This window comes from Erithacus rubecula, assembly GCF_903797595.1.
Source record: "Erithacus rubecula genome assembly, chromosome: 9".
In the NCBI taxonomy this organism is placed as follows: Eukaryota; Metazoa; Chordata; class Aves; order Passeriformes; family Muscicapidae; genus Erithacus; species Erithacus rubecula.
Genome location: NC_136660.1, coordinates 25,658,623 through 25,671,377, shown reverse-complemented (window position 1 = coordinate 25,671,377; position 12,755 = coordinate 25,658,623). Strand labels below are relative to the sequence as shown.

General features: G+C 40.9%; 1 protein-coding gene and 1 long non-coding RNA gene across 9 annotated transcripts in view; one reads left to right on the top strand and one right to left on the bottom strand.

Annotated features, from left to right (window-relative positions):
• The window catches only part of RBM20 (RNA binding motif protein 20), a 98,166-nt gene that overhangs the window by 34,024 nt on the left and 51,387 nt on the right, over window positions 1-12,755 (bottom strand). The gene's annotated exons all lie outside the window — the stretch shown is intronic.
• On the top strand, window positions 4,906-6,831 carry LOC306805202. Its single transcript, XR_013775144.1, has 2 exons — window positions 4,906-5,614; window positions 6,213-6,831. It is a non-coding gene; the product is annotated as an uncharacterized lncRNA (long non-coding RNA).

Sequence of the window (12,755 nt, the reverse complement as noted above, 5' to 3'; positions counted from 1 at the left end):
TGTGGATGGCAAACAATATCGGTTGATGTTTATGCCATATGTTCTCGATCTCTTCATGTATCAGCACCAAAATCCTGTTTCTGTACAGTGTAATACCACGGGATCCTACTGGGAAGAGGGTCACAGTCTAATTAGGCAAACTGCGGAAAAAACACGGTTCACTAATGAAGACTGAGAGAGACTGAATTTCACAAAGCAAGCCCTTGCTCTGGAAGGCAACAAGTATTACCCAGCTGAAGCTTTAAGAGTTTCTTAAAGCACTCAAATACATCACATTTTGTCCCCTAAGCAATTTGCCCATGTGTGGGCTGGCTGTTTCCTAAGGACAATTGAGGTGTTGAGGAAAGACACTGCTGATATTTGTTAGCTCGAGCAGGATTATCGCTCAAATCAGCCCTCTGCCCGTTCAGAAACATTCTGCGAAAGGAAAAGTTGTCATCCAGGACTAACCCACTGTTTCACAAGTATACAGCACCCAAGAGCGCTGACCTGTGCCACAGCTTCTGCTGGGACCCAGGAGCGAGAGGTAACGCAGAGCCTGCACACCCGCACGTCGCCTTCGGCAAGTTATCTCAGCAGACATCTTTTCATTGCTGATCCACCTTCTCCTTGAAAACCAAAGCTTTCCAAGAAAAAATTTTGCACTTTCATAAACCCATATACATTAAGCCTTACATCTGGGTGGCAAAATCAAGGAACTTTTACCATATTAAAATTAAAAAATTAACATAGATAGAAAAACTTCCATTTTGCTGCCTCTGCTTCTAACATGACATAGTATATATGTCAATTACTAAATAAATTCTATTTTTAAGAAAAAAATGAGCTGTTCTCTCACATCCAAGGATCAAAATAAGGCAAATATTCCTATTCTGCCACAGGAATGTGAGCCTCTTCAGCCCATCAGACAATGTTCCTTGCAGCAAGAGTTTATTAAGCTTCCTTTTTCCAGCATTAGTCTGGAAACCTTTCGCAATAGCATTGGCACCCTGTATGTGACATGATCCTTCTATGGAAGATGCCATTTCCAAAATTACCATGTAGTAAGGCAAACCACAAATTAAATCAGCCTGCAAGTACACACCTCTTACCTTTAAAAAAATGAAAAAATAATACTGCCATACTTCACACTCACTCAAAGTGGAGACTGGAGGGTTCTCCATCCATATTTTCTAATTTTTCCTTGACTTATTTCTTCCTTCAAGCACTGCATCAGAGAGCTCTCCCCACCCCTCAAAAGGAGAAAACTATTGTTCAAATTTTTGGCTTTTCTCCAAATTACAAAACCCCTCATATTTAAGAGATGGCAAAGACCATGACTGAAAGGGGAAAGGCACCTAACAGGTGGTCCAAGTGGGTTCCTTCACACATACAACTCTCATCAGGAAACAGCGTAAAATTCAGGGGAAGGAGAAGGAATTAGTAAAAGCTACAGGGCTTTTCTACAGCCTGTCACATCTCCCCCCGGCACAGGCACCCTCACGCTCAGCTCTGCATCTGCATTACATTAAACGGGGACAAGAAACACAAACCAACTTTCACTCCGATCTGAACTCTCCACTTCATGTCACCCTCAGGACAATCATGTGAAGCCCATATGGCGAGCTCAGCCTGGGAACGGGCCGGGACCTTTCCGGCCAGGAGCAGCGCTAATCCCAGCGCTGCCCGCGCACGGCTCATGTGACTGAGCGCTGCAGGTTCCCCTGCCCGCAGCTGCCGGCCCTGCTGGGCTGGACAACTGCACCCTGTCAGCAGCCAGACTGGCATTTTTTCCACCGAGTCAGAGCAGGCAATGGTGAAGGAAAGAAGGAGAGCAACATGGGCAGTTTGATTTCAGAAAATACTGCCTAACACACAGGCTGCGTAGCTGCTGATCGCTCCGAGGATGGAAAAAAATTCACTCTCTTGGTTATACAGTTTTCCCCAACCTTCATTTTCATCTGTCATCAGATGCTTGAGTTTCCCTTCACAGCCAGGGAAAGAACGTGCCCCAAAACCACGGTGTTCCAGGCAGTCTGGCAAAGTCTCATCCCTGTGGCATGTCCTCACCTCATCTATCTGCTATGCTAAGAGGAAAGAAGAAAAAGAAAGAAAAGCTAGTCCTTTCCTTACTTGCCCACAAGGAAAGATCTGCCATTCAGAGTAAATTAGTTAACAGTTACTATTATGTGCCTTTTTAGCTTTTCTTGCAACTTTACAAGTGATCAAAAGGGATCAAAAATAAACACTAATTTTGAAGGTGGATGCACTTCAGACAGAGACTGTGAAGTCTCTCAGCTGGTTCAGTTTCAGCTGGGAGCATCTGCATTGTTTTCAGGTAGTGTCAATATCCAACTTTTTGGCCCATGCAAGGTCTCCTGACTGCCTGATGCCCTCTGGTAAGGTAATATGATGCTCTCAGGGGCTGGTGAGATGAGAAAGGCTCACTGGTAGTCTTTAAATACTAGTGGGAGTAAGGAAAAAAAACATTCAGATCACTTGGAACAAAAAATGAAAAAGCATAGATGAAGTAATGCAGCAGAGAACAGAAGAGCAGCTGGCACACAAGGAGATACCAAGTCAAAGGCAAGAATTTATTTGATGAGGAGCTGTAAGTCCTGTGATGTGGCTTTTCAGGAAATTTTGCTCTCTAACATCTAATTTGGGATTTTTTAGGCTTAACTTTGTAATTTAGTGGTCAATCTTTTTATATAAATGACCTAAGCATAATTTCTGGGCTCTGATGTCTCTTCACATGCTTAAAAATCTTTTTATTGCAGCAATCACAAAAAAAAAAAAAAAAAAAAAAAATTCTTTCCCTATCTCCAGAATTTCTGGATCACAGTATTACTGCTATGAAAAACATCAGTACATCATTTGGAAAAAATCCTGAGAAGTCAGATGCATCAATGCAAGCCAAGAAGGAATGTGACGGATCAATTTGAATATTTATACAGCAGAATTTAGAAAAAGAATTGGACCAGAATCTCCAGATGTGGGAGCATCCCCACTCAGAGAAGATTACTGAATAAAGAGCACATCCTGATACTTGGATGGAACATGAGCCTAAAAGTCTCTTGGGATAAACCAACTTCTACAGAGTGGGGTTTGGAAGAAGCCTATCACCATATTCCACAAAATTGCACTTTAGAGTCATGCTTCTATAATGCCCAAGAAATGAGATGCTGGCAGACAGAATTGTGGTTTGATCTTCTGCAAGAATTCCCATATTTCTACAACAATCAAAAAAGTTTTTTTAAGTGGAGTGTATTTCATCCATCTCAACCTCTACAATGTAATGCACAGTAAAACAGAGATCATCTTCTTCACCCAAGAAAAAACTCAAAAAGCTGTCTTCACAGTGCATGCAGAAAATTTACATCTATTTTCTCTGCTTTTACTCACAGCAAGTCACTCCTCCTGAGTTCCCATCCTGCTCCATATAGCAATATTCAAACAAATTATTTTAAAAAGGGAAGCTACAGTTCTTGTAGTAGCCACTACAGCATTACAACCTGACATGACCAGGAGAGGAAACCACCTTCCTTACTAGCACTGGAATCAGACAACTTCATTTACAACTTCTTTATGATAGACAGGAAAACTGAACATAGATCTTGAATGCCTATATCTAAACTAGTAAGTTGAAGATCAGAAACATTTGACACAGCCGTGATTCCAAAATGTTTGAGTATTTGGGAGCTCACATTTTTGAACAACCACTAGTAAGACCATTCAAACTTCATAAATACTTTTAAACACAATATAAAGAAACAACGACAGACCTTAACATAGTCTTCTGGGATTATAAGTGCAACTACTGTAAGATACCAAAACAGCCCCACATCAATATTTCCTTTTTTTTTTTTTTTTTTTGGATGCTCAACTGTCTGTAGAGATTAAGGCTTCGAAGATTGGCAGCATCAAATCTAACTGTCAACATATACTAATGAAATCACAGTGTAGTGTTGCTGCCAGGGTCCAGGTCAATTCTAGTCCCCATTATAATAGGGGATGAGTTGTAAAACTAGGTTTGGGATGATAAAGGAACCTCTGGATCACACAGCATGAAATATCTGTGTTACACCTGAGGTCACACTCAACTGTTAAGTGATCCTTTCTAGCTAAGAAAACCTCTACCAAGCTGAGATTTGATCATGTGTCCAGCATTCATACTTCTTCTGCACCTGGTTCAAGGACTGTGCTAATCAAATACTCTAACACAAGTATGTTTCCTGCACATAAACCACAATTTAGCAGAGGAAATAGTTATACTTTAAGCAGGACCAATAAATCCCCAGTCACACATATGTGTAATGCAGGCTGAAGCCTTCTCACTGCAGGGAAATGCTGGCCTCCTGCTGGCTGCTTCCATCATTACCTGCTTAAATGATGTTTTTCCTACTTTTCTGTTATTCCTACTAGGTTTTGTAATGTACTCCACAGTGAATGGAGTGGTTCATTATCACACAGAGAAATAATCTGGCCAATGGGACAGCAGTTGAAGATAGTGTTCAGTGTTCAGCACCATTATAAAAAGATCCTGAGCAGCTTCCATAGGTGCATTGGTTTTCAGTTACTTAACTGGATTACCCAAAATTGTCCTGCACAACGGATCAGTCTCAAAATCTCTTGTCAGATTTAGTAAGCCCTCAGTCAGGTCTTAACAGCTGTGATCCAGCCTGTGGTCTCTGTGTTGGTAATACTTTCAGACACTTTCACCCTTTGACTTGTCTACCGAAAGCAAAGCCTTTGTTCATCACTGGAGCTTCACAGAGAATAATACACACAATAAGCTTGGCTGCCCACTTCAGCCTTATCATGTAGATAGCTTAGAGGGCTACCTAGATGCCATTGATGAAAACTCAGTAACAAACCATTCAGTTGAGTTTTGTCCCATTTGGCCATACATTTGGATAAGGACATGGTTAGGTAGGCTTTCACCAATACAGGATGGTGTTTCCTGCAAGACATCTGCTACTGCTCCGTTATTTTCACCTAATACAATGCACTGATGTTGTAAAAATTAAAACTATTGCAGAACTTCCATTAATTTCCAGCACAGGAAAGATTCATTAATTTTTTCCTCTAGGAATGAGTGTGGCTCAGTACATGGAGCTAGACATCCCAGTCCTTCAGCAGCTTTGTCAGGAGCATGCAGAGGTACGCAAAAAAGCTCCTTCCCTGTCTTATATGTCGGTCCTGAGGGGTGTGATGGAGACAGCCAGTCCCAAGTGCCATCTGCCACGCTACATGTGAGCATCACACTCTGCTGCCCCTTCACATGCCTGCCTGGATTAACCAGTGTCAACAAGATAGTTACACCCTTCCCTATATGGGCACATGTGGGGCATCCAACTCCATGTGCATCACGGGGGAGGGACTGACACGGGAGAGGACAGACAAAACACAGGCTTGAAGCCTTAGGAAGCAATGCCAATCTACTCCTGACTCTTGAAACAGGATCAGAGACCCTGGGAACAGAGCCCTGGAGCAGAGTCGAACACACTGAGCAGATTTTGTCCTGGAGACAAGTCACCTGATGGCGAGGCATAAGACAACCCAGCACTTTGGTGCTGCCAGCCTTTTTGGTTCCTCAGCTTTCACCCTCTCTGGGTTTTGCACAGCTGGTGTGGTGAGTACAGCAGCCCTTGAGCATCTGGAAGTGATGCTCAAGGGGAAAGGCTCAAAGATCTCACCTGTCTGGAGTATCTCCAGGCAGGGTGCATTTATCACCAGGGCTGCAAAGGCAGGAGGGAACAAACCCAGGTTTTACTGGGTGTTTCCCCTGTCTGTCACATGCTGTGTTTGTTCAGGAGAAGGTTGTTGACCAGGAGCATGAGCAAGGACATGCTAGTGGCCCTTTTGGCTTCCTGGTCTCCAAGGAGGGAAAGAGGACGAGCAACACTGGGTCTATAAACAGATCATGGAAAGGATACACATGTTTAAAACTAAGCCAGAAGTCAGCTTGAAGTTGCCCTAAGGTGGTAAATCTGGGGGTTGAGCAGAAAACAAAATTTTCAGCAAGAACACAAAGAGAGTGGTTAGTTAGAATGTATGTTCTTCCATTTGAGGCATATAACTTAATGAAAAAAAGTATTTTCACATAAATAAGCTGAATATAAATGTGAAATATTGCATGAAAAATCACAGGAATAAGCATGAGATTTAATATCAATACTAACATCTAGGACGAGCCATTTTAATAACATCTCCACTCTGCTTCTACCCAGGAAAACATGCTGATCCAGGCTGGGAAATCTGAGGAGCAGCTCATGTGATGCAGACTCCTGACATTCCCCCAGACATGACTAAGCTTAAACAAGTGGCATTATCTGGTGCATTTGAAAGCAAGATGTGAACAACATGATCATGGGGGCTTTTTTTGGTACCTCTCAAAATGTTCCTGTTCAGGAACAGGATGGGGTTTGTGAAGTGAAGGATATTATGAACAAGTCACAATTTGCTTGCAGCTTTCATAGTCTTGCCAGCCTTGAACTTAGGAGAGAGTGCCAAGAGCTAACAGCATGAATGTATGAAACAGTAATTCTATGAAAATGCTTATAATGGAACTGACATCATAGCCCATGACAAAAATAACTACAACTATTTTCACAGAAAACACAGGCTTAGCCAGAAATAGAGCCTAAAAGCAGAAACTCTTAGTCAGCTTTGCAAGTTTTACATCATCACAAATAAATTGGTATTTTAAGTCTGCTGTTTCCAAATGTAGAATTAAATAGTAGATTACCACAAATGCTATTTTCCAGTCATGAAGCTGAACACACAAGGGAGCTTTGTATTAACAAAAAAATGGAATAAAATGAAAATAAATGTATGATGTGAATCCCAGATGCTATTACCCTGGTGTTTGTGCCCAACTCAGGAACACCAAACTCAAACAGCACCTAAGCCCCTGTGCAGGCACACACCCTAATCCTAAAGGCACACACCCACCAGAAGGCTGGCACATCAGTTTCCCTTATTCTTAGTATGGGATTATTTTTATTCTACATTCATAGCTGCTTCTAAAAAAAAAAAAATATTGATATTAGAAATAGACTTCTGCTTTTGAAGAAAGCAGAGCAAAGGGATTATACTTCATTTTAAAAGGTTTTCAAAACATATATGGTGTGGAGTTAAACACAGCCTCTTCAAATACAAACCAATGTATGTTTTCCATCTTAAACTTGTCATTTCTCATCTTCCCTACCTAGACTTTTGCATTTAGCTCAGCAGCTATTGGAAGTGCTCACTGGCTGATACTGCCACCCAACGGCTCCTTAGTCATAAACAGATTACAAAAAATAAAATTAAAGCAGATGTAATGCAGAACCAGTTCTGCTTCTGCTGTGGGAACAGAAAGCACCTTCAATAGTAGGACATTTCCACTAAAGAGTTCTTCTGAAAAATGACCACAGAAAATACATGTTAAAAATACTCATTAGAAGATGGTGGGAAAGGAGTCAATTTTCAGAATTTCAGCTGAATATTCTCACTACTATCTCCAGCAATAAACATGGGTAAGTTATTCAGCTGACACAGACACCAGCTTCTACAGCCAGTCCTCAGCCAGGCACTTCTGAGGATGTTCCCCCACTGCAGGAGAAGAGATGAACAGCCTCTTTCTCCTTCTCCTTTCTGGCTTTGTAACTCTGGCTACACTTTAGCCCTTCCTGACATAAAGCAAATCCAACTCAAGACTTTTAAATTCAGGGCACGGAGAGGGATCCAACAAATATCTTGTGATCTCTGAATGTATATGTATGTACATAGAAAAAGTAAAAGGGCCTTCAAGAAGAGGAGCAAAATGAATTAAAGATTGAAAAGAAATAGAAAACTGTTTCCATTCCTGCAGTCAAGTCCATAAGAGATTTCTCTGCCCGTAGATGGAGGAGACCCCATGGTGGAGAAAGCAATATGAACCTTCCTGTGAGGAAGAAGAGGGGGGTTTACACCTGGTGCACACCTTGACTTTGCCTGTGAATTACACAGGGATTGCCTTCTTTCTCCCATCCCAAGTGGTGCTGGAAGCATCTGCCCATCCCAGGTTGTGAGAGCCTGACTGTGGGCAGCATTTCCTCACAGCCAAGGAGAGTCAGGCAGCTGCACTACAGCCCCAGCCTGGGCAGCTCTCAGACAAAGAGCAGCCCTGGACCACTCCTGACTCACAGCCACCACCAAACCCATCAGCCACACACAGGGAGTTATGGTGAAGCCTTCAGGAAGCAGGACTCCAACAAATAAACAAGTGATTGTGTTTTTCTCTGAAAGGCTACAAAGGGTTTAATGCAGAGAAATATTATTCTGCAATAATTTATGTGCTACAGGGTCCCAACAATTTTACTTTAATGCAATAATTTGATTCACAAAGCAATGTCCAGTAATTATTTTTTTCATCTTCTTGTTAACAAACAAGACTGATCCTGCTTTACTTTCTTCATACAGTTATGACAACAAATATCTTCATGTGTATTTGCTGTGTCATAAGCAGTAGTAAAATAATTCCCTTCCATATATCAGCAATTTTTTTTTCCCACATGCAAATTATACGTACTAAAAATAATTTCCTTTGGGGAAAAAATAAAGTACTTTGTTCTGGACTCACAGCAGTTTAAGACCCTGCAAGGAAGGCACTGAAGTAACAGAGGGGCTACAGCACAGCTGGTCTTCCTGCTCTGTGTATGTGTGCAGGGCATCCTTCTTCCCAAAGTGGTACTCAGTGAGTGAAGGTGGAATAACCACTAGATGGGGATGTCTGGCTTCAGAATGTTAAAGAGCCAAGAGTTAAAAACAGTGTAACAAATTCTGCAATAAAGCTTTTTCAGAGTATTAAGTGGAAAGGGAAAAAAAGGAAAAAGAGGAACAGAGAACACATGCACTTGCCTTCTCCATGTCTTTTGCTCTATTGAGTGAAGACCATGAACTGATTCATATTATGCAAGGGATAAACAGTACATAAGAAAACAAGTAGAAAACAGTATCAGATCAATGTGCCTATTTTCAAACTGACCTGAAATAGATCCAGCAAATATCCAGACCTGAGCAACCTGCTGGTGTATCTACCTGATCTTCTAGCAGGTTCTCCCACTTCTGATCATCTCTCTTCTGTGGCAAAGGATCTTTTGCAGTTCCACTGGCTTGACTTTTATCCACCCTGCTATCCACATGGATCTTCTCCTCTTCCCTCCAGCATCTGCTGGTGAAATCCTGCCACTCCTCTATCCATGTCTTTTCATCAGGTTACAGCTAGAACTGCAATATGCATCTCCTGTCTAAATTAATGGGACTCACACCTTCATAACATGTGCATGGCCTTCACCCCTTCCACCATGACAAAGTGCTTCAAGTGGTTCTGTATGTCCCAAGGCTTGAAGTGTTTTGTATAAATCCTCACCCTCAAACTCTTCACAGCACTGGTAACGATTTTTCTTTACCCCTTTATCAGTTTGGGCGCCCACATGCTTCACTTGTCCCTCTTTCTCCCTGTGAGTGGAATGCCTTCTGCACTAAAATCCAATCTTTTCATTGACTGCTTTTTCTTGTCCCAAGGTAAAAGACTGCAAACAAAACATCACTGTTTAATGCCTTAAAAGTAGCTAGCCATCTCCTTTTAAAACACTGCTGTATAATAGTGAAAAATGACACAAAACAAATAAAAAAAAAAGTTATTAAAAAAGCTTCCTTTAACTTAAGGTATAAAATCTTGGATTTATTTCAAAAGCTGTGTTTCAGAGATGACACTTATTTAGTCAGGCTTTCAAAATCTTGAGTAAACAAACAAAAGAAATAGTCAATGTCCAGTATGCTTTGCCATAGCTTTCAACTACTAGAAAGCAAAGGTAAATATAAAAAGTACTGCAGGCTATCTACTACCATTCTTTTCACCCAAATATAAAATATTTATTGATCTCAGCAGTACAGACTCAGCCTCCTCTGGGCATTTGCTGTAACATATTTGAGATCTGAGAAGATGCTGTTTATGGTCACATGGGAGCCTCAGTGCATTTACAATGCAATTCTCTGTCACATCACAGTAACAGAATTAGTGACAGAATTAATTTTTTCAGTGTAATTCTACAACTTCCATACCTTTGTACTGATAAACATTCAATCAGGCTCATTACAGACTGTAACACGCTCTGCATCTGACTGTAAAGGAATATTTTTTCATTAGCAAGATAGTATTCCCCAGGCTCTGGTCCTGCTCAGTGCTCTGTGCAGCCAATTAGGCTGTGGAATTCCTTCCCATCAGGCATGAAGAAAGTAATTCTTTGCATTATGCTTGAGCATACCAGTATCTGGGTGGGCAGTTCTATTTACTAAAAGAATAACTATATGTGTGCATCAGAAAAGTCTTTAACTACAGCTCCATGAAAGATCCTGCGCAGAGACCTCTTGAGGAGCTGCAGACAATACTCCCAAAAGGAAACCTGATTCTATCCTCGGAATTACAACATCATCCACTACAGCAAGGAAGCATAAAACAGCTCATTAGCAGCCCTATCGAGTGACAGACCTAAAGCCAGCTCCAAAGTCATCCACACCTGTCTGCCCATAGTGTCTGCCAAAAAGCCAAATTCCTTTGGGATTAGAATCCTTGTCCCTTTTCTACATCTGGGTCTTACAACCCCAATTTGCTCCAGGGAACCACGGGTTTTAGAGCAGCAGGGTGCACAGCAAGGGTGAAAAGATATGCAGATGCTGTAGATCCCTCCCCACAAATTACCAAATTCCACACTGCTGTTTTAAATGTGAAAGCCCAAAATGCCCATCAGTTTTGAGTAGCACAATATTAAGTCATCTAGCAAAAAACACACATTGGCACTTCTAGTACACCTGGTTAATTTCTAGTTATAAATGAAAATGCTCAAGCTCTACCATAATCTTAAGTCTCATTCATAGTAGGCACCCTGAGGTGTTTTTTGATGGAGCAAGAGCAAACAGTGTTAATAATATACTAGCTATTGTGTAGTTTCACACTGAACTCCAACAGCACAGTGAAAAGCCTTAATTATGAAAAAGCTGAGCAGAATTCTCAAAAGCAATCCAGAAAAATCTCTTTTTCTACATCGCAATTCACAATGATCTGAATGTGTCATCAGTCTCCCAGGATCTGTTTTCTTTAAGCAATGGGATGTTTCTAACATACTTTACATACAGGCCTCAGGGGTGATCTACAAAGAAGTTTGATAGTGAGTTCAGAGAAATTAAACCAACAACTGACAGGCAGATGTATCCATCAGAGATTCAGCAACAGGACTACAAATATCACATCTACATCATTCAACTCGCTATAGGAAGATGGGAACAGCCTCAGTTAGAACAGATACTTTTATCCTTCTGGAAATCTTCCCTAATTTAGCAAACTGCTAGAAAACTTACAATTAATAGATAATATAACATGGTAGAAAGGGTGAGAGGAGAGAGATGCAATTTTTTCAGACATTTTAATAAGAAATTTTAGATGATTGTAATGATGCCTTGAAAGTGTGAAAAAGGATTCCTGACTAATGCCAGGCCTGTTTTCTTTCCTGACATAATTAGCATTGTTAATACCAGAATTTACTGCACTGATACAGTGAAGGACATAAAACTAGATGCAATAGTGTTGTGGTTGTACACAGCTGTAATAAGAGCAGCACCACTGATCCTATAGTAGAATAAAATTATACAGCAGAAAATTAAAAATCCTCACACTGCCAAAACACTGCAAGGTACAGCAATGAGGTACAGCTCATTTGCAAGCCCACATGTAAGAATTTCTGAGAAAAAATTGCAATCTTGTAAGAAGCAAAAGGTAGAAGAAGTCTTCTGAGTATTTCCCTAAATGATTCCTTCTACTACAGGAATATAAACGTACATTTTTTTTTCTTCTATGTATTAAATTCAGTGTAAAGTTTTCATCCTAAATAACATTGAATCTAAATAGGTGAAGACATGAAAAGAAGACCTGGGACTTTTCTGCTTGGGAGAGAAAAGGATTTAACAACAGCCTGAGTTTCTTGATCAGCTCACTACAGCTTCCTCATTGTCTAGAACTGCATTAAATTGCAATTCTAATTGTAGGCTTAATTAATTCTTAAAATAAATGGATGGTTTTGATGTAAGGAAAAGATGGACTAATGCTCGAGGACCATTTAATCTCTCTCTCACCTAAAGTCTGAAGTACAATAATGATCCTGAAAGGAAAATCTGAATGGCAGCATCCACATCTAAACATCTAATGGCTTCCCTCCACTGCCAAGCTGGTATGGATTCAGCAGCTGACACAGACACCTAATCAGCATCTTCCAAATTTTGGAACAGGCCTGCATGAACAGAAGGGAGGGCAGAACCTGAAGCAGTTTTAAGGAGGCAGACAGCTGGCCTGAGAGTGGCACAGAAATCCAGTTATCTGAAGGGCTGCATTTGTGGCCCACATGAAGGGACCTACAGCTCCAGCTGAAGGATGCAAGTGCTCAGAAGTCTGTTCAGTTTAGAGATTTACCCTGGAGCAAAAAGTCACATATCATGCCAAAACATTTGTGAGAGAAGCTCAACAACTCCTTATTATAGATGTGAGGACAGTAACTAACAAGAATCTACTTACTAGGTTTCCCCTCCCTACCAGAGCATTGAGACACTTCAACTATTTCTCACTTAGCATTTTGCCTTTTACCTTCACAAAACATGCAGAAATTTTAAGGAATTTAACCACCCACCTGTGGTTTAAAAAAATCCCTGTCTCTGGCTAAGAGTCTGTTTGGTATAGATATGCTAAGAGGCATCACCTT